Source organism: Gracilinanus agilis, chromosome 6, assembly GCF_016433145.1.
Source record: "Gracilinanus agilis isolate LMUSP501 chromosome 6, AgileGrace, whole genome shotgun sequence".
NCBI classification, from domain to species: domain Eukaryota; kingdom Metazoa; phylum Chordata; class Mammalia; order Didelphimorphia; family Didelphidae; genus Gracilinanus; species Gracilinanus agilis.
In genome coordinates this window covers 126,673,841-126,696,322 of record NC_058135.1, presented here as the reverse complement: position 1 = coordinate 126,696,322, position 22,482 = coordinate 126,673,841, and the positions used below count along the sequence as shown (strand labels likewise).

At 36.8% G+C, this 22,482-nt stretch overlaps 1 protein-coding gene across 4 annotated transcripts in view; it reads right to left on the bottom strand.

Moving 5' to 3' along the window:
- The window catches only part of SLC10A7 (solute carrier family 10 member 7), a 323,901-nt gene that overhangs the window by 190,906 nt on the left and 110,513 nt on the right, over positions 1-22,482 (bottom strand). The window lies entirely within an intron of this gene.

Here is a 22,482-nt window from a genome sequence, read left to right as displayed (position 1 = left end):
TAACCCGGAACTAATTTTCAAATTTTTAAAAATATTTTTCCATGTTTACAAGATTCATTATTTTTTTCCTCCCCTCCTCCCTCCTTCTTCCCAGAGCCAAAAAGTAATTCCACTGGGTTGTACAAATGTTGTCATTTGATAACTATTTCCACATTATTCATTTTTACCATAGAGCAATCTTTTAAAGTCAAAATCCCAAATCATATATCCATAAAAAACAATTTCACATTCTTTTTGCTAACTTTGCCTTTTTACTCTTTTTAACTTAAAAAAAGGTTGTGTATATATATCGTGTTTAAAGATAAAATATGTTGACATTATATAATTCAATACATATATTTTAAGCATTTCTAGACTTTTTCTGTGTCATCTTACTAGCCTTTGCATGTTGTCAGAGGCTTCCACAAAATTCCCCCCAAATTCCCACTTAATTCCTTTTGTTGACCTTTGCTATATCAAAACCATAATGGGAAAAGCCACAATGTAGAAGGAATACCTGTAAAGTTCTTATCCCCACAGAAGCTGCAAAAATAATCAAAAGATAAAAATATGGATCTGTAAACAGAAGCAACTAAAACCAGCTACACGGATGACAGCAATCTAATAATACAGGACTTTGAATTCCAAATTACCCACTCTGTGAATGGCCACCAAAAGTAGAGTCATCTTGTCGATCAAATTATAATACTTAAATAAGAGCATTTGAGCACTGGCACTTAATAAGGAAATCTGGTAAGAATTCTGTTGGAAATAGTTTTTGTGCATCTTTTTTTCATTTTTATTTTAGTCATGTTACAATATAATTCCCAGATATCTCTTACTTATCCTTTCTTCTTTCCCCACAATAGAGGAGTCATTTAACAAAAAATATGTATAAAACTATGTCTTGCTTGTTTCTATTTATCAGTTCTTAGAGAAAGCTTTTTTTAAAGAAAGATCAGGTTATGACAAATTCAATAGTATTCAACAAAAACTTGAGCACTTATTGACACTAGAAATATAAAAATAAAAATGGCACAGCTTTTGAAGGGAAACTTCAGAAGAGAACAGATAATAATCCTAGTTAGGAAGTTGTTCTAAACAAAGAGAGGCCTCACAATCTTAAAAACAGCAACAACAAAAAGGCATCTGGAAATGGCTCAAATCACTGGTAATTGTGAATTCCTTTCCAAAGAACATCACTTGAATATATACAACAGAGTTTGGTTTCTCTGGCACTGTCAGCATTTCTCAAAGAATATTAATTTATCCAAATAGTAAAATGCCCAGAAAGGAAAGGAATTTAACACTGTGAGAAGTTAAAATTATGGAAATAACTCCACTATGTCACCCTTCCTTTAGAAACATGTTGGCTAGGTTCCAGGGTCTTTTCAGAAATTCTAGAGAACACTATTCCCCAGTAAACTGAAGAGGCACATAGAGGCACTTTTATTTTCTTAAAGCAAAGAAGGAAGCTTTAACCAACTAATTTTTTAAGCATAAATTTGCAGTCTGGATAAAAATATGATACATTTTCATTTTAATATAGGCAGAGAAAAGGGAATTGTCAAAGCTATCCAATTTGATTTTAGCATAATTTTTCCTAGTTTGATTTTAGCATAATAATATTATTGTATAAAGAAACTTGTGTAGTGAAAAGAATATCCAGCATTTCAGAGACAGGAAACTTAATTTCAAGCCTCATCTCTGATACTGGCAACTTCCAGGGAGTATGGTTTAGCAGAAAGAGTTCTAGATTTTAGAGAGGTTCTTGGTTCAGATAGAATTCTACCTTTTCCTGCTTTGTTCAACCTGAGATGAGTCACTTAATCTCATGTTCTAAGCCTCAGTTTCCATATTTGTACACTGAGGACATTGGACTCGATGAATCCTGAAGACTCTGTCACTTCTAAATCTACAACCCTAAGCTTCTTAAACCCTTACTTTTCCTTATATAAAGCCTTCAAACTCCAGTGTGGAAGGCAAGTCTCTCATACCAGGAGTTCCCCAAATTGAAGACATCACACAATGCCAACTGGATGGGCAGATCTATCTCCACCTACCCAAGAAATCTCTGAAACATCATCCTATTTTGTTTTTAGATCCATGTGGTGAGGAGCCAACTTACCAACAAAGTGACAGCATTTATCAGGTTCCTGATCATATACCTGATTATGTATGGGCTAAAAATTCTAATGAGGTGGGCAGAATTTTGTCTGCTGAGCCAGTAAGAATAGAAGTGAAGGAAGGTTTACCACCACGAATTCCTCAGTTTAAATTAAGCAAAGAGGTGATTGAGGGAGTGAAACCCATCATAGAGAGTTTATTACAGCTGGGTATTTTAAGATATGGCTTCTCACAGTACAACAGCCCTATCATGCCTGTGAAGAAAGCCAAACTATCTTCTGATGGGAAGACTCAATGGCATTTGGTACAAGACCTTAGAGTTGTTAATAACCATGTGCAGAAGACCTATGCCATGGTTCCTAGACCATCTCAAATCATAACAACTATACCAAACAAAGCTGCTTGGTTTACCATAATAGATCTCTGCTCCACCTATTTCTCTGTTCCCCTGCACAGAGACAGCCAGCAGCTGTTCGCCTTTACTTGGGAGGGCAAATCCGTCCTGTGGACTCGTTTGCCACAAGGCTTTTCAGATTCAGCCTCAGTCTTCTGCCAAGTCTTGCAGAGAGACCTTGAGTCAATCACTTTCTAAGATAGCAAGATGGTGCATTTTGTTGATGACATCTTGCTAATGTCACCATCTGCTGAAATCTGTGACAGAGACAGTGTGCACTTGATTAAAGAGCTAGGCAAGAGGGGTCATAAAATTTCCAAGCCCAAGCTTTGGTTTGTAAAATCAAAAGTGGAGTATTTGGGATTTATCTTGGAAAAGGGTTCCAGGAAGATTTCCCAGAAGAGAACATAAGACATACTGAGGTTGAGCTTGCCAAGGACGAAGAGGCAGCTCAGGGTAATCATAGGAGCAACAAGTTTCTGTAGAAAATGGATTCCAGGTCATGCTCTCATTGCTAAGGAAGGAAGTTCCAGAACCGTTGAGGTTAACTAAAGAGCATATCCATGCCATTGAAAAGCTCAAAGTGCTAACTCTATCAGCACCAGCCCTAGGAATCCCTAATCATGAAAAACCTTTCCTCCTTTATGTTCATGAGGATAAAGGGATAACCTCTAGTGTTCTCTCTCAATCATTTGGGAATACCCTTAGACCTGTTGCATATTATAGCTCAAAGCTAGATTCAGTAATCTGTGGAATGCCAAGAAGTTTGAGAGCCACTGCTGCTGTAGCCATCATGGTTAGGAAAGTATCTTCCTCGGTATTAGGGGGTGAGCTAAAAGTATTTTCCCCACACCAAGTAGAATCTACTCTAAGGAACACTTCACTCCAAGCTTTCACTTCCTAAAGGTTATCACAATACCAAGCGATCCTGTTGGCTAATGAAAACATCACATTTCACCAGTGCAAAAGTTTAAATCCTGCAACTCTGACCCCAGATCTACCTCTGGAAGGAGAGAGTCTACACATCTGTGAAGATGCACTTAACATCGTGCATAAGACAAGGGATGATCTATCTGATAGTCCCATGGAAAATCCTGAATTGACACTTTTCACAGATGGATCATCTTACTTAGTAGACAATCAGAGATTTACCGGTGCAGCAGTAGTGACAGCCTCTAAAACCCTTTGGTACTCATCCCTACCATCTATTATGAATGTTCAAGGAGCAGAGTTGGTCGGTTTGATACACACTCTCAAATCAGCCAAAAATTGGAGGGTTAACATTTACACCAACTCCAAGTATGCTTTTGGAGTAGTGCATCATTCCGGTGAGCTCTGGAAAGACCGAGGTTTCATAACATTTAATGGTAAACAGATAGCGTATGGCAATTTGATAAATGAGCTGTTAAAAGCACTCCAATTACCAGCCCAAGTGTCAGTCATTCATTGCAAAGCCCATAGTAAAATACAAGGGTCAGTGGAATCAGGGAATAGAAGAGCAGACATTACAGCCAAATATGGGGCGAGATATGGACCAATTTCAGTCCTGAATTTGTCTTTGGTGGAAGAAGTTTATCTCAAAAATGCATACTCCTCAAAGGAAATAAAGGATTGGAAAAAACACCATGGTGCATACTTAGCCAATGGAGTTTGTCTGGGGGCAAATGGAAAACCTATGTTGCCTAGATCCCTGTATTTCACCTTCTGCAATGCACTACATCAAAAAGGGGATTATAGAAGTATGGGCCTGGCAGACTCTATAACTAGATATTGGAATGCAAGGAACATATATGAACTTGCAATGAGAGTTTGTCAGAGGTGCCAAATTTGTATGCAATTCAATCACTGTTACCAAAGTCCATAGTTTGGGAGGCAAACCATTAGCCTTTTCACCATTTGAATGCATACAAATTGATTCCATTACCATGCCAAGGTATATAGGTATGCATTGGTGATCGTGGATCAATTAACCAAGTGGCCTGAGGTTTTTCCAGCCAGACGCAATACATCAGCTTTTGATGTGAAGGTTTTGCTTAGGAAACTAATACTAAGGTTCTCAATTCCACTACATATTTTGGCTGATAGTGGTTCCCATTTAACGCACCAAATTCTAGCTAGTGTGTATGAAACCCTAGGAGTCAAACAACATCTGCATTCCGTGTACAGTCCTCAGTCAAGCAGACAGATTGAAAGAGTTAATAAATCTTTGAAGACCCTAGTGGCTAAAATCTGTGCTGAATCACATTTGAAGTGGCCAGATGCAATACCTTTGGCATTATTTCATCTTAGGTGCCAGCCCAATAGTATCACTCATTTGTCACCTGTTGAGATGCTATATGGACATCCACCTTACCATGGCAAGTCACCTCAAAGCATCCATAACCTATCACATCTGGGTATGGAATGCAAGCTCTATGAGTACATCAAATTACTCAAACAACGTTTAGATCAGCTTCATAAGTTGGCTTTGATGCATCAAAGAGTTCCCTTTGATTTTAGTCTACACAACTGCCAGCCTGGAGATTATGTCTACATTAGAAACTTTATTAGGAAGTCTATGTTAGAACCTAAGTGGCATGGACAATCCCAAATAATCTTAATGACCCTTAGTGCAATCAAAGTTAAGGGGAGGGATCCATGGTTCCATATCACCTATGTCAAGCCAGCAAAAGATATGTCCCAACAACAAGACCCGGTCATCATATAGCACAATGATCAATTAGCACCAACCAGCCAGCCAAGTAGTAAGACCAGAGCAAATCCACAATCTAAAGATCAGACCATAGCTTTCCAGCAATTCACTTATGAGCTAGAATCAGTGCAAGAGTCAGGGAGCAGCCAAATATTACACCAACATCAAAATAACTATCTCACAACTAATTACAATCACTTAGAAGAAACATCCATAGATTATCATGACAGTGAAGAAGAATCATTTACAGAAGAAGAGACAACATCTGAACTTCAATCAATTCAAGACCTAGATAGTGACATCAATGAATAATTGCAAATCACAATTGACATCATAATGAACTCTTTGTTTAACTTTAATCAACTTTATTTAACTGCAAGGAGAAGAAAGAAGACAAGATTAATCAAAAATTCATGGTCACACAACTTTTGTTGTGACATAAGTCAACACAAATGAACAACAATTCCAGTGCAAGTTGACAAGCTTACACAATGGAGGTGTTGCTGACTTCACGGATCGTTGCAAGGACATCAATGCTGAGGATTACAAGGACAACTGTGACATGTCTCACAACCCGTATATTGGACAATAGCACTATGAAGAGGATCATCTGATCAGCGTTGGATCCATGCATTTGGAGAGCACATCTTACATCCAGCAGAATTCTCACTGCACCCAACACTTTAGAATTCCATCCACTCAGTACATGCAATTGGCAGAAGAATTCCGAAGGGTTAAGTACGTAACACTTTATCACACGGTCAGGTCATATTGAACAACACATAATAAATTTCTGACTTCACATATACTTATGTAATATTAATTTACACAAAGGAGAGAAGGGTTTGTCTGCCTTAGCTTAGGGTTTTTTCTCTTACTTTGGTTCAGACACCTTCTACTCAAAACCGCGTGACATTTCCTTTTAAAGAATGTAAATATGTAAATGCTTGCCTACTAACTCTTAGTAATAGGTTCCTTAGTAATAATTTTTACTAACACACAGGGACAGAATAGTTAGTTTTGACAAGTTAGAATAAGCTGGTGGATCAAATAACATCAGGCCATTGTCAGGTCACCACTGGCTGAGGGCTGGTTCCCTCAGCCTGACCTTACCTTCTAGGTCCATTGCCAACACTTGCCAGGCACCCCTAGCAACAGTTTCTCAAGACCTTGAACCCTCCTACCTCAGTTTTCCCTTTCCAGTTTAAAATAAATCCCTTAGCCTAAATCCGTGAGTTCCTGTAATTCATATATCATCACCAAGGCTAAAACGACTGAGGAGAGGAAAGAATACCAATTAGTTGAGTTTACTGAGAAGTGGAAGCTAAGCCTCCATTTTAACCAGGAAGTTGAGCCCCACTTCCTGCTGGGTTCTGCTCTCACCCAATAGGAAGGCAGTTACTTCAGCAGGGAGGGGCCGCTCACTCAACACCTTAAAAGGAGCCTACAGCTAGCAGTAGAGATTGACTGGGCACCACTGCTGAGGCTGCTCATCACTGATAGCCTCAAATTTTCTGCTGGTCTAGTTTTTGGCTCCCAGACCCCAGGTGACTCACTTTTACCAGCTGCATATTATACATCACATTATTATCCATTACATACCTCCTTTGTGTATGTGTATAATAAATTGAAAATGGCCCAGTTCAGTAAGCCTAAAAACTAGTATTTTCTGAATCCTAACACAAACCTCAATGTAATTCACTCTTGAGAAATCACAGCCAAGGTAATAATATAGCTTTATACATATGAGAGAGAATAGACATCATATATAAACTTTATCTAATACTTGGGTTAAATCTGCTCATTAGGAAGTAATAAAACAGTCAAATAGCTATAATTTACACAAACATGCATACCTCATCATGGTTACCATTTGATTAGGGCAAGCTACTCTTAGGAAAAAACATTTTCAAAGGCAATTTGTAAAATCGGTAGTTTTTAACTTTGCTGCAATTATATCCTCTTCTGAAGTGCTTGCCGGAGACAGTGTATGATAAACCCAAAGAGCCCAACTTTTGGGACAAAAATTGGAAAATTGGAAAACAATAGGGGAAAGATTAGGTTTAAATCAACATCTCACACTCTACACCAAGATAAATTCAGAATGGGTGAATGACTTGAATATAAAGAAGGAAAGTATAAGTAAATTAGGTGAACACAGAATGGTATACTTGTCAGATCTCTGGAAAAGGAAAGATTTTAAAACCAAGCAAGAGTTAGAAAAAATTACAAAATTTAAAATAAATAATTTTGATTTTTTATATTAAATTAAAAAGGTTTTGTACAAACAAAAAACAATGCAACTAAAATCAGAAGGGAAACAACAAACTGGGAAAAAATCTTTATAACAAAAAACTCTGACAGAGGTCTAATTACTCAAATATGCAAGGAGCTAAATGAATTGTATAAAAAAATCAAGCCATTCCCCAATTTATAAATAGGCAAGGGACATGAATAGGCAATTTTCAGATAAAGAAATCAAAACTATCAATAAGAACATGAGAAAGTATTCTAAATTTATTATAATTAGAGAAATGGAAATCAAAACAACTCTGAGGTACCACCTCACACCTAGCAGATTGGCTAAAATGATAGCAGGGGAGAGTAATGAATGTTGGAGTAATGTGGCAAAACTGGGACATTAATGCACTGCTGGTGGAGTTGTGAACTGATGCAACTATTCTGGATGGCAATTTGGAACTATGCCCAAAGGGCTTTAAAAGACTATCTGCCTTTTGATACAGCCATACCATTGCTGGGTTTGTACCCCAAAGAGATCATAGATAAAAAGACTTGTTCAAAAATATTTATAGCCATGCTTTTTGTGGTGGCAAAAAACTGGAAAACAAGGGGATGCCCTTCAATTGGGGAATGGCTGAACAAATTGTGATATATGCTGAAGTACTTGCTGGAGTATGGAACTGATCTTTGAATGAATGAAGAATTTCAATGAATTTGGAACTTATCTGCTAAAAATACCAAAATCAAATACAAATTACAAAAATACTTAAAATCAGTTTGTGAAAATAACTGATTTTCAACAGGGAAAATGGAAATTTAGTATGTCAATTTCAACAATAACCTCTAATAATAACTGGTAGATGGAATTAAAAAACAAATATGATCTCAAAAGTTCAGGCCAAATGATACACCTTTTTCTATCCTTTTCTATCTAAATCTAAAACATCTCTGTGAAATACCTTTTCCTGTTATAGCAGCCATTAAAACCAATAAATCAATTGAACTTGCTTCCAGTTCCTGAGATTTCTGCATCTCTAAGGTAAAGCCAAGATTTTCAAAAACCTCACTAAATGATTAGTAATAATATTATGGTAGAAAAAAGGTTTTTGGGAACATTACTAAATAAAATTAAACAAATATTATTTTAAGTATTTATTTTAACCCATCCTTTTAAAATTTCTACTTCTGTATATGTTTTATACATAATTTGCCCATATAGGGTGGATATATTCTTAAGAACTCTTTAATGATATTAGTGGAATAAAGTTTGGACACCTCTGAGTTCTAAAATCAGGTTAGTTCTAATCATTCCAAGGTTCTAATGAGGAGAAAAATCTACAAATGATCTTCAAGTGAATTCTGGATAGCTTATGAAAGGGGTGGCATATTATTGTTCAGTGAAAAATGATGTGAAGAATTCAAGGCTATTTAGTTAGACTTACATAAACTGATACATTTAAATAAATAGAACCAAGAGAACAATATACCTGAGGTCAATAAAATAAATTAAAAGATCCCTGGAAGGAAAGTGAATTCTGAATAATGGGAAAATCAGTGAAAGTCATAGAGAAAAGATAATATAACAAGGGCTCCTCCTCACTCACCACAGAGCTGGGGGACTACCTGGATGGAATATCGTATACACTGTCAGACAATATTTTCATATTGCATGTTTTCGCTTTAACTGCTTTTCATTGTCACAAGGGAGGGCTCAATATGAGGCTAGGAAATGAGGGTGAGGTAAAGATATCAACAAATAAAAAGCAGAGCACCCAACCCTATCACCCCAATTAGTATCACCTAGATAAAGCAATAAACATTCCTCATGGCTTTAGACAGGCAGCACATAGACTAGTGAGACAGAAAGGTTTACAGTGAATATTCAGGATAGGATTATTGCAACCACAAATCATTACAATATCATAAAGGAAAGCTTGGCTGGTGACAGGGTAACTAAATTCAGAATGTGATCATCACCAACAAACATTTGAAATAGAATGTTGAAGCTGGAAGGGGCTTTGGAGATTATCTCATCCAACATACTGTGATAAAAGCATTTAGTTAGAAGGAACCAGTTTAAAAAACATCTACTTCAATTTTACTGACGAGAAAACTGAGCCCTAAAAGGAGAAAGGTTGTCCAAGGCCTTAAACTAGTAGTAAGTACCAAGGCTAGCACTGAATCTCAATTCCTCTTGCTTTAAAGACCATTGTTCGTTTCTATTGGACACATAGAAAAGAGAAGAAAACGGAGACTAGAGAGTTCCATTAATTTACCCAAGACCACACAGAAAGTGAGTGGCAGACCTGGGACTAGAAATCATATCTACAATACAATAATACAGTACAACAAACATTTATTAATTGCCTACTATGTGCCAGGCACTACAGTAAGCTCTTTAGATAGATACATTATTATTTTTTAAATAAAACAGTCCCTGCCCGCAACGAACTTTTAATCTGATGGGAAAAGATAAACCCCAAAAGGAAGTTAAAAAGGATTTGATGGGAAGAGTGAAAGGGCACTGGGCATAAGGATGGTAGAGTCTAAACCAAACAGTATAGCATTAAAGAAATGAAGAGATAATGAATTTTTAGGCTCTCTAATTTTAATTTTCAGTTCAAAATTCTCTCTCGCTCCCTTCACCTCCTTCTCAATTCATTGAGAAGGCAAGAAATACAAGACTCATTATACATGTGAAATAATGCAAATAAAATTTCTACATTAACCATATAGGGGAAAAAAATAAAATTCTCTTTAAAAAGCAAGAGAAAGAAAGTGTAAAAAAAAAAAACTATTGACCCTCTTTAAAGGGAGATTAGGAGAAGAATTTTTTGATAAGTCCCCCTGATTCCCAGGCCAACATTCTTCATGAAAATACCACAATGTCCATCATTTATAAGTGCCTGTTAAGAAGAAACTACAAGGAAATACAAAATTCTGGCTGCTAGAGATTAAGCATAAAGGATGAATTATGTTGCCTGCACAGATAAAGGCTTCAACATAGTAATCTGAGTTCAAGTATTTTAGAAAACAAATGCTATAAGACATACTTAGATTAAGTCATAATGATAATAGACTAATAAACTTATATCAAAAGATCAAACTTTCTGCTACTGAAAAGATTTAAAATTACTGAGGATCATGGAGATAGAATGTTCCTACTTGGTAGAAGGATGGCCAGACCATTGCAAAAAGCAAAAAACCACCGAGAAGCTTTGGAGCAAAGGCTAATGCAAATATGGCAAATGAGTAGTAGAAAATAAATCTGGACCCAGGGAAGAAAAGCTTCACACAGAACTGGCAGAGTCATATCTAGAGTGGGGCTAATGGGGCTTCGCCCCCGGGCATTGAATGGGCATTGTCAGCACTTAACATTCCTGCAACAACATGCAAACAGCTAGGTTAATTACCTCTTTAACAAGAATAATTAGTTAAAATAAAAAACTACCAGATGGTATGCTTCCTGTTCCTGTCTCTCCAGAAATAGTTCCATAATGTCCCTGGATCTGTGGCTCTTCTGCATAGAGCAGTGTTCCAGAGTATTTTAGTCCTTTTCGGACTTAATTTGTCTTTAAAAGTTGATTTGAAAGTATAGTTGACACCATTTACTTGGGGCAACTTTGTAAAGCCTTCCCTGGGCACCAAAACTGCTAGTTAAAGCTCTGAGAGATGACATTCTATGATGCTCTGATGCCTACCCAAAAGAGCCAGGAGTCAATCTGCTATACCAACAGAAGTTTCTTTCAAGCAATGGATCATTATAGGATCATTGATTACTGAAAGCCATTCAATTCAATGAGCATTTATTAACAACCTACTATGTGCAAGATCTTATGCTAGGAACTTGGCATACAAATGACTCGGATAAAAAATAATCCAGTTCCTGTCCTTAATGGGGTTACTCTCTCCATTGGGAGGATAAAAACACATCTATAAGTTAGTACAGTAAAAAATAAGACGTGATGGGGGCAAGAGCCAGAAGAATTGCTTTAACAAATCTGAAGTTAGAATACTTTAACCATATAATTATACTAAGTTTTAAAAAGATGATTGAAAGCTGTAAAAATGTAAAATAATATCCATACTTTCACCTACTAATTTTGTAATTCTATCCTAAAAAACTATCAAATCATATTTATACAATTTGTTCTTTCTGGTTCCATTATCCTTGGGATATCAACTTCCCCTCCACCTTTAATATTTGCTATTTGCACTTAATATTTGCAAATTAGATTACTAAAGATCAAAGTTAGTCTTTCATAATTGCTCAATCATTCTTCCAAGCTTGGCCCCATTTTACACTTCAAACAAACAGAATTTTATTTTAAGTAATTCTATTAATGTCACGTGTAATATCCTAAGATAGAGACACAATTTTTTTAACAGTCATGAATACTGATTCAATTATTTTCAGGGAGAAGCCATATGTTTGGAAGTGCAAGAATACAAAGCTGGACATTCAGAAAAACCCTTAGAATGGAGGGAGACCAAGATAGACGCAGTACCTTTATTCAGAGACAATAAACACAGGTGAAGTGTGCCTGCCACATGGTTCTCATCATGGCTGCTATTGTTATCATTTGAACTGCTAGACTGTAAGAGTCACTTTGTTTTATTGTTGTTTTTGTAAGAGCCTCTTAGACAATCTAATATGTTTACTTTTGAGTTTGACATTATGCATGCCACTCTTCCATTGAGGAAGGCACCTATAAAGAGAGCCTGACTTCTGATCACAAGCTGGGACTTCAAGAAACCTGCCTAAACAGAGAATCACACTTTTTCCTTGGAACTAGCACAATAAAAAAGAAAAGAGATGTGTGTTCTCTCTTCCATTCAAGATGACAGGTCCTTCTGCTGATTGAAGTTTTAGGCTTTAAATGGATGCATTTGATTCACTGAGAACAAAAGGTAGCAAGAACCAGAATGAATGAACCGTGCTAGGCAGAGCCCAATAAGGCATTTGTGACTGTCAACCATTTGTCACTGTCAACAGAGCAAACTGCATCCTGACTTTTCTCAAAAACACAAGAGCAAAGTTTCTTAGAAGGGATAATTGTTTCCTCAAAGGCCTGAGTCCAGTGATGGATTTTAAGCTTCCCAGCTTGGCTCACTGTAAAATGCAGAGGGAGAGTCAGGCACCATGGAAGGAATCCAGGGGAGTGTTAAAAGGTCACAGTTTAAATCTACATACATAGATACACACACAGATCTATGTATGTATATGTATATATGTGTGTGCCTGGATATATTCCTCCACACCCAAAGGAATCTCCATCTTGTAGGAATCATGGGGCTTTACCTCTTGATTTCTCTATGTGCCTAGATCCTTTTTGGAGTTACAGTGGTTTCCAAATGTAGATCATGATGAGGATGACTTCTAAGAACCAAAAATTGAACATCAGAATCAAGGACCCATCTATAAGAACTGGTATAGCTGATGTATAGGAAAAGAGGGAAATTTTTGTAACATACCAATTTTAGGAAAATCGTATTTATGTAATAAAAACAAGAAATGAGAAATGCTATAAACACATTAATTATAAAGAAATGATTGAGTCCCCATTACGTTCAGTGTAGTCAACTAGTCATTATTTTAGTAGGTAACACTCAAACTTGTGAAATTTAAATTAAATTTCTAACCAATGATAGTGGTCATGTGTTTCAGGAAACTTATTATAAACAGGGATTTGGATAGTCTAGACCTGTGATTCCATGGAATATGGGACCACTCCAAAATGGAAATTTCCTCTACTAACACGGCTCAATACCATCTCTATAATTTAAAATCTTGGCAAGTTGCCTAAAGCACTATTAGAAGGCTAAGTGACTTGCCCGAGGGGGTCATAAAGAGAGTTCTCATCAGAGGCAGAAGCTGAACCCAGGTCTCCCTAGTTTCTAGTCCAGTTTTCTCCCCCATGACATGTCACCAAATTATAAATACCTGACAAAAAAGTCTTCATATTTATTTATTCCATTCAGTTTAATTCCACAAATATTTATTCCCCACCTGCTATGTACATAGAAGATAACCATGTTAAGTGTTGGGGATACAAAAGCAAAAATGAAACAATTCCTGCCCTCAAAGAGCTTATATTCTATCATGGGGGGAGAGAGGAGGATACAGTATTTACTCACAAGAAAATATAAAGTAAATATCAAATGATAAAAGTAATTTTAAGAGAGAAAGAGTATTAACTGGGGAAAGATCAAAAAAGCTACATGTAGAAGAGGCTTTGGAGGTATAATTTGGAGGAAACCAGGTCTTCTTCAAGATATTTATTGATTTATTTGCTTGTCTGTGTTTGTCTTAGCCTAGTGTATATAGGCAGAAATGTTCACAGTTTGGGGATGACAACATTTAAAAAATTCATCTAAAAAAAAAGATAAAGGAACATGGCATTTGTTAAAGGGTAATAAAATAACTTCAGTCAATTGGCTAGTTCTACACCACTGGATTTCTTTAAATAGTAATGAAATCATTGCTTTAAAAAATCCATCATTATTAAAATAAAAAAAAAGTTGGCTCAGCCTCTCCTAAAATTAGATTTGTAAGTTGCTGGTCATTCCCATAATTAAATCTATGTCACAAATTTGCAAGAAAAATGGACACTGTGACTAATGCATTTACTTGCTGCAGAAGTCCTGTCAATTGTATAAGGCATTATGGGGCTAAAATGCAAGAGGTACGGATTCTGTACATTTTTATTGAGCAACAAAGGCCCTTTTATATTTAGAATGACTATTATAGATAAAACCTTGTAGGAGAAACAAATCAACAATGCAGTCACCACAGTATGTCTGTGCTAAAAATATGGTTGGATGTGTAAGCACATAGGCACGCAGGCTTGTTGACTTGGGAAGGCAAGTACAGGTTATACAAAGAGAGGTTTACTGAGGCCTGGGTTGCTGTTGGATCTCAGGGATCTCCTCGTCCCACCTCCCCCATTCAGACAGCATGCCTCCCAAAGGTTTTTCCTAATCCTTACAGGAGAAGAGTGAGAAATCACCCAGAGCTGGGGTTCTGAACCTTTTCAGTGTCCTAGACTCCTTTGGAAGTCCAGGGAAGTCTACCCCTTTATGTTTATAAGTGAAGGAAATACTACATTTCTGTTACAGGCTAACCAAAATTAAAATGGATTTTCCCTCCAGGCAAATTCATGGACTGAAATGCCAGGTTAGAACTCCTTTATAGATAGATAGATAGATAGATAGATAGATAGATAGATAGATAGATAGATAGATAGGCAGATAGATAGGCAGGTAGATATAGATAGATAGATAGATAGATAGATAGATAGATAGATAGATAGATAGATAGACAGACAGATAGACAGATAAATGAAAACTCCAAAACTCCTGATATGGAAGATACTGAGAGGGTATTTCAAACTTCTGTCATGGTCTAACTTACTACATATTAATGTCATGCTCTATCAACTAGATTACAAGCTAGGTGAGAGTGAGAATGGGGGCCACATCTTAGGTGTCATAGTTTCCCGCATGAGGCCTGGGACATGATAATAGAGTAATAACCTTCACAATAATAAATTGCACTATATACTGCTATCCATTATATAGTGCTTTCCCTATCTACCTACCTTCTCATTTGATTCTCACAATAACTTTGCAAGACAGGTGTTAAACTATCCCCATTTTACAAATAAGGATAATAAGGCTCAAAGAGGTTAAATCATGTGTCCCTGGTTACAAAGCTACTAAAAGTCAGAGGCAAAATTTGAATCCAAATCTTCTAGACATATTCAGGGTCATTATACCTTTCCCATCAAGTTGCTACACTAATAGGTGTTCAACAAATTATCTGCTGCTTTGATTTGATGCTAGTGTTCCAGTTGTGGCTTTAATGTTATGCTATTATTGACCTACTTATATTTTCCAAGAGGAAATACTTATTAAGTACCTACTGTGTGTAGAGTGCTATGTATGAATTTTTGCCTCCCAGTTTAAAGACAGAGCATGATGCCTCAGCAAGATGCCCTGTTATCCTGCTATGTTTACCATACTAAGTAAATTTAGTAAGTGCCCACTGTGTATGTAAGGCACTGAACTAAGTGCGAAGATTTTCATCCTAGTTCAAACACAGTGGACAACATCTCAGGGAGTTTTCCCATTAGCCTGCTAAGTTTACTTAGTTCTCTAGCACTTTAAAGATGGACAAAATACTTTATTCAAAAAAATCCTGTGAGATAGGAAAGAGGGCATTACCCTCATTTTACATGTGGGGAAACAAAGATTCAAAGAATTAAAGTGGCTTCCTCAAAGGTCACACAGATGGAAATAATATAAGCTGGGATTTAAATTCAAGTTTCCTCTCTGTCCATCTAGCATCCTTTCTACTATCCTTAAAACCAGTTCCCTAATGGTTAGTGAAAATAGATCTTTAAAACTGGTCCCTACACTATGAGCCATAGCCTTCCCAATTCTCTTGGGCTCTCTGAAACCATGGTAGAAGAAGACATTTCTTATTCTTTGGGTTTAGTTCATTCTTTTCCACATCTAAAATGGTATAAAAAGTTTATCTGCTTTCCTTTCATAATTACATATTAATATCCTAGAAAGATGAACCAATACCAATTCAAAGTTCTTCTAACAGTGAATTAATATGCCTGCCTTCCTACAATCTCTCCAATTTTGACTGTTCCTATTTGTTTCCATTTTTTGCCAACTGGTAAGGATATCAATTTGAAATTATGAAGGAAAAGTGACTAAACTGTTCGGATTCTTCAACCAAGTGGTCTCACTACTGGGAATAAAATTCATTAAAGTCAAGGATAGGAATGAAGGTTCAATATATACCAAAATATTCATGAAAGCACTCCTTGTGGTATCAAGAAAAAAAAAGAGATACAAAGTGGGTATTCATTGATTGAAAAAGGCTAAAAATAAAGCCCTATAACATATCCATGCAATGAAATAATTTTGGAAATTAATAAATGATTAATAAGAGAAATTCAGAGCAATCTCAGAAGACATGTAGGAATTAATTATCCCTATAATAAAAGACTTGTAGAATTAACACACAACAAAAATAAGCAGAACCAGAATAACAATATACAAAATAACCACAGCATAAGTAAAGTGATTACTATAAGGAAGAAAAACACTGAGTAACTAAAAACCAGTAAAATGATCCCAGAGAGCAAATAAGGAAACTTACTGCCCCTCCTACTATCCCCAGATAGAGGGGGAAATAATGTGTCCTGTATTGAATGTTATAAGAAAAGGGTGGATTTGGTGGGAGAGATAGAGAGGTAAAAGTGGAAGGAAAGGAAGGGAGTATTTCCAGAAATAAGAGTGATATTAAAATACAAACAAGGATCAAATGTTTTTTTTTTTAAATGAACACAACTGAACTGAAAAAATGGTCTATTTATGGAGTAGAAGCAAAACAAATTCCATACACTTGGAGGAATCTAGGACAAAAAGTGGATTATTTGGCTCTTAGTATTAAAGTAAAAACTACCAGAACAATTTTAGACATTGAATGAAAAGGGAATATTGAATAAACACAAACCAAGTAAGATCATATCCCTACTTCAGAGAAATCAAAAGGTATTCAAGGATCCAGGCCCTAGTACACAATCATCCTTTCCAACAATCAATAATCTTGGAGATTCTTGCATTGTTTGAGAAGTCAACAATCCTCCATTCTCAGCCAAGGAGTAAAAAGACTGATGATTAATTCTCTTGGCAGAGAAGGACAGAATTTAGGTGTGGAATGAGGCATGCTGTCAACAATGTGGTGTTTTGTATTCTATACTGCATTCTTTTCTTCCAAAGGAGGGAGGTGAAGGGGGGGTTGATAAGAGTGATAGTAAGCATAGGAAAGTGATAGTTATGAAAATAAGTGTGGATTTTTTGTTTCCATTTTTAAAATTACTTATTTTTAACATTATTTAAAAAAAATTGAAGTCTGAATTCTCTTCCTTCAGGCCCTCCCCCCACCCAATGTGAAGGCAAGCAATATACTATGTTTTGTTTAGATTTTAAAAATGAAACAGGAAAGAATCTGGGCTAAGGCCAGAGGCCAAGGAAGGTAGCTGATTTTGGTTAAACAGTGAAGGATGGCTATATCATTCTTTTAGTCCTCCAGAGCCAAAGAGATTTTTTTAGTTTAATTTTATTCTCTAACAATCTTCTTAAATGAGTTTCTGGAAGCAGCAACATCCACTAAATAAAAGGAGAACAATATGGGGACAAGAGGCACTGTGCAAAAAAGAAGGAAATCCCACTTCTCCTCTCTCCCCCAGTCTTCTTCTCAAAATGAAAGGGAAGCATCTGGAAATAGAGAGTGGGGATTTATATTTTAACACCCACTACATGCCAAGCACTATACTAGCCATTTTACAAATATTATCTCATTTGATTATCATGACAACCCTGCAAGGTAAGTGCTATTATTATCCTCATTTTTATAGTTGTGAAATCTGAGGCAAACAGGGTTGAGTGACTTACCCAGGTTCATACATCTAGTAAGTATCTGTGGCCAGATCAGAATTCAGGTCTTCCTATTCCAGACTCAGAAATTTTATCAAGCTGGCAGGGCCTGCTCCTAGGATTTCACTGGGACAGAAAACTCCCAGGTGAGGGGACTCTCTGCCAACGTAGGCTGGACGCCCTTTCTGCATCTTAGTCTTAGAGAGTTGCCTTGCCAAGGGTTATGCAGCCAGTATGTGTCTAGACCCAGACCTTCAAGGATTTGGGGTCAGCTCTACACTGCAAATAAAATCCTCAAAGATCAACTCTTGATAGTAAGTGTCCAGAACCCAAACGCAGTTCATCTCACATGGCTGGAAATGCTTGGCCATGGGTGGATGGCTCAATAGGTCCTTCTTCCACCAACCTACAACCAACTGCTGGAATGTGGTGGAACTTCATTAGACCACAAGACTCACATGCCCAACATGGCTATTTCTTTTCTTACCTTTTAGATGAAAATATCTGGGGGTGAGAGGGGAGGGCAGGGAGAGAAATTACTTCTCCAAAACCTGAAGCTGGGGTTTGACCAAATCACACAATCAAAATGTGGCTTTGGTAAATGGCTAATTCTTCTCAAGCATGGCACAAGCTTCTGAAATTAAACAAAGGCATCTGGAATCCCTAATCCAATTCCCCAGAGAATCACCACTTGAAAAATGCCCCTTGCTTCATACATGGATGAGAAAGCAGGCAAGCCTGCTGAACTTGGCCTTCTGCTCAGCCCTTCCATCATGAGGGCATTTCATAATAGCAAAAACGCTGCTCACCAACCACCCAGAATTACCAAAATGCTATCAGATTTTATTAAAACCTCATCAAGTGGGAAATCTCAAATCGCTTATTATGCTCTACAATTATTGTAAAGCGAACTCTTTAAATGAGAGGAGGAGATAATGACATTAACTTCTTAACTTAAAGCAATCCTCCATGGCATGATTCTAAAATATTCTCCTGGTCTGAAATTTATGTAAATTGAATTCATCTATCATTAGTTATTACCAGCCCAGCTACATAAAAACAGTTTTCTGCAACAATTAGTTCTTTAAAACACTGTGTTTTAATTAGGCTTGGGATGTTATAAAGCTCCCTATAAACATGGACAATGTTGCTATCTGGTACACCCAGCTACCTGAAAACCTGAAAGAATTATTGGAAAAGTTTTCTTCCCTTTCAAAACAAACAACTCACCTTATCAATACATTTGATTTAAAATTTAAAATGCAATGAGGAATTCTAAAATTATTTATAGATGCATGTACATTAATCCCTGAAGATTGCTCTTTCCTAATAATAAATCATAAAATTATGGAATTTTAGAGCTAGAAGGAATCTTGGAAAACAGAAAAGTGAATCAGAGAACATTAGAAATGAAAAGCTGAACTCTAAAGCATTTGGGCATAGGATGATAGAGTATTAGAACATGGAATACTGAATTATGGAATTTTAAAGCTAAAAGGAATCTTGGAATATAGAATGGTAAAGCAGAGAATGTTAGAACATGGAACACTGAACTATCAAATGGTTGAATACAGAATATTAGAGCACAGCAAGAGGGCCCTCGGAGAGCAGCTAGTCTAATGCCTTCATTTTACAAATAAGGAAATTAAGGCTTATCCTCTGAAAATTAGAGGGCATTTACTTATTTGTATTTATGTTATATTCCTGTCTCCAACCACCCTAGGAAAATGAAAGCTTCCTAAAGGTAGGGACAGTTTCTCAGTGCCAGGGACATAGGAAATCCTTAGTAAAACTGTCAGGAGCCTTGCCTAAGATCCCACAGAAAACCCATGACAGAGACAAAAAACCTGGGCTCAAGTCACTTGCTCCTTTTCCACACTAGCTCAGTCTAATCCTCACTTATGATAATGTAGGATGCAGGGAAAGGGGTTTAGGGCAAGGGGGTTCAGACGTGTGATTTTTTCAGGGTGGGAAACTTCCTCCACTGATGGAGACTGACAACTCATGTGTCACTTAGAGTCTTAGGCAGTTGCCTGGGCACAGTGTGAGGTTTAAATTACCCACCCCATCAGGACACAGAATCAGTATACTGTTAGAGTAAGGACTTGAACCCGAGTCTACCAGATTCCGAGGCCAGCCTTTTATTCGCTATAAATACACTGCAGTGGACACAGCGCCAGGCTTTGACTCAGAAGTTCTGAGTTCAAATCCAGCCTCAGACTTACTAGCTGTGGGACATGGGCAAGTCACTCAACTCCTGTTTGACTCAGTTCCTCATATGTAAAATGAGAACTGAAAAAGGAAATGGCAAATCACTCTAGTGTCTGCCAAGAAAATTTCTGTCCATGGGATCACCGCTCAACAACAACAAAGGAATAAATACAACTGAGTATTTTCCCTCTATAAAATGAACCCTCAGAGTTGTTGAAGAAATGATTCTTGTTTGGAGATTATGAAGTCAAAATCTATTAAAGCTTAGGTTCTAGGCTGTGATTTGGGCTGAGTGGTTGTTACTGACATAGTCTTGGGCAAGGTCTAAGAACTATTTGGTAATTCAGAGAGCTGGAAGGTACGTGAGGCCTGGTCAGAGCTGAGGACAGGAGATGGGGCAGGGGCAGACTGGGAAAAAGAAGCAGAATAGCTGCCCCCACGCAGCCCTGACAATCCTCTCTCCTCTCATCCCCACAACTTCCATTATCCTAATAAAAACCCTCCTGCCCATCTCTGATAATTCATGTTTGGGGCAGGAAAAGAAGGTGGCAAGAAAGTATAAACCTTCTTTGCTTTAGTCATGACATTCTCCTTGTTTCCAGGATCCTCTCTTTGGATCCCTCGCCATCTAAATTCCATTCAGCTCAAGGCCCTGCTCTTCCTCTCCTCCTAAATCCTGGAGCTGATAGAAGGAACGATAGTCAGTACTCACCCAAACTAGAGCATCATACCAGAGTGCCTACCTATTCAGAGAGGGGAGAACTTCTTCATGGCAGAAATAAATAACTACCTCCATCCCAGAGTCACAATGAAAACGAAAAGCTCAATATCTTTAAAAGTGAGACCAAGCTGAGAGATGCATGACTACCTCACTGGTGACAAACAGACCTCCAACTAGATGGTAACTTGAAGTCGTTATTCTTGTAAGTAGGGATAATGGATATTTAATTACATAGCATTTTAAGGTTACCAGGGAGCTACAGAGTATCTCACTTGATGCTGGCAACAACCTAATGATGGAAAGGCTACAGGTTTCAGGATGCCCATATCTCAGCGAAGGAAAAAGAAGTTTGTCAAGATGGCCTTGACTTGACCAAGGTCTTACAATTGGCAAGTGACAGAGGTAGGTTTGGAAGCTGGGTCAACAACCTGACACCAAGTCTAGCACTCTTTTATTCCTCCACATGGCTCCTACAAAACGGTGTACAAAGGACTATCTTTTTGATAAATTTTCTTTTTCTTTTTTTCTTCTTTTGGTAGAGATCTGCAATTTCATGCTTATAAGTGTAAGGGAGAAGACAAGACAGCAAGGAAGAGAAGGAGTTGTATATAAAGGGATCACATGACATGGAAACTCCTTCCACCAATGAAGAATAGTGACTCAAATAAATTTATACTGAGGTAACATGCCATAAAAGGAACAAATCACTCTACAGAAAATAAAATATAAACAAGTGAAAGAAATTACCTCAATAAACAATTACTGAGGCTAGAAATAATCAGGAATCAGTATCAATTTAATAGCATACATAATAAAATCTTTAAAACTTGACAAAAAAGGAAATCCCAGGAAGATATAGCATTACTTTTAAAAATAATATTAAATATATACATGTCATATATATACACATATATTTATTAATTAAAGTATATGCCAACAAATTCTTAACACACCTACTTAATTAACACTCAGTGTGAGACTAATTTAATAACAGCAAATGTATTGATGAGAGATTTGATTTACAATGGATAATGATATACAATGAATTTAAATTTTGGATAGTTCTACCTATTCTCAAGCTAATTTATGTATCATTGATTTTCTTTTTGCTTATGTATAAATCAGCCTGATCTAGCTACTTGAAAGACATAAATGAGAAATACACACAATGAATAGTATTTTAATTTATCTTGATGCATTTCACCTAAATTCAAGGATTTAAATCAAAACATTTCATTAACAACCCTAAAAAACTCAAGTAGCCTTTACAACCTTTCATAAAGTTCTTTCAAAAAACTCAAAACATGGCCAAATCATTGAGTTGGAAAAGGATTATAAAAAGAAATAGTCTATAAATCTATATTTTTATAAAAAATAAAATTCTAACTGTATAGAAGCTTAGCTTCCCCCCCCCTCAGCTGAGGGATGCATGCCTAAAAAATAAGATTTCTCTGACCTTTGCAAATTATTGACGTTTACGTTTTTTTCCTGATCTCCCTTAATTTTCCCCCCTTTCCCTTATGTTTCTCAGAAGTACCCAGGATATATTCCAGTGACAGTGAAACATGCAAAATAAATGACATGCCACCAAGTAAATTAGCATCTCCTTTCTGACCAGCTGGGTCATGTTTCCTCTTCAAAATCCTTGGCCCCTTGATA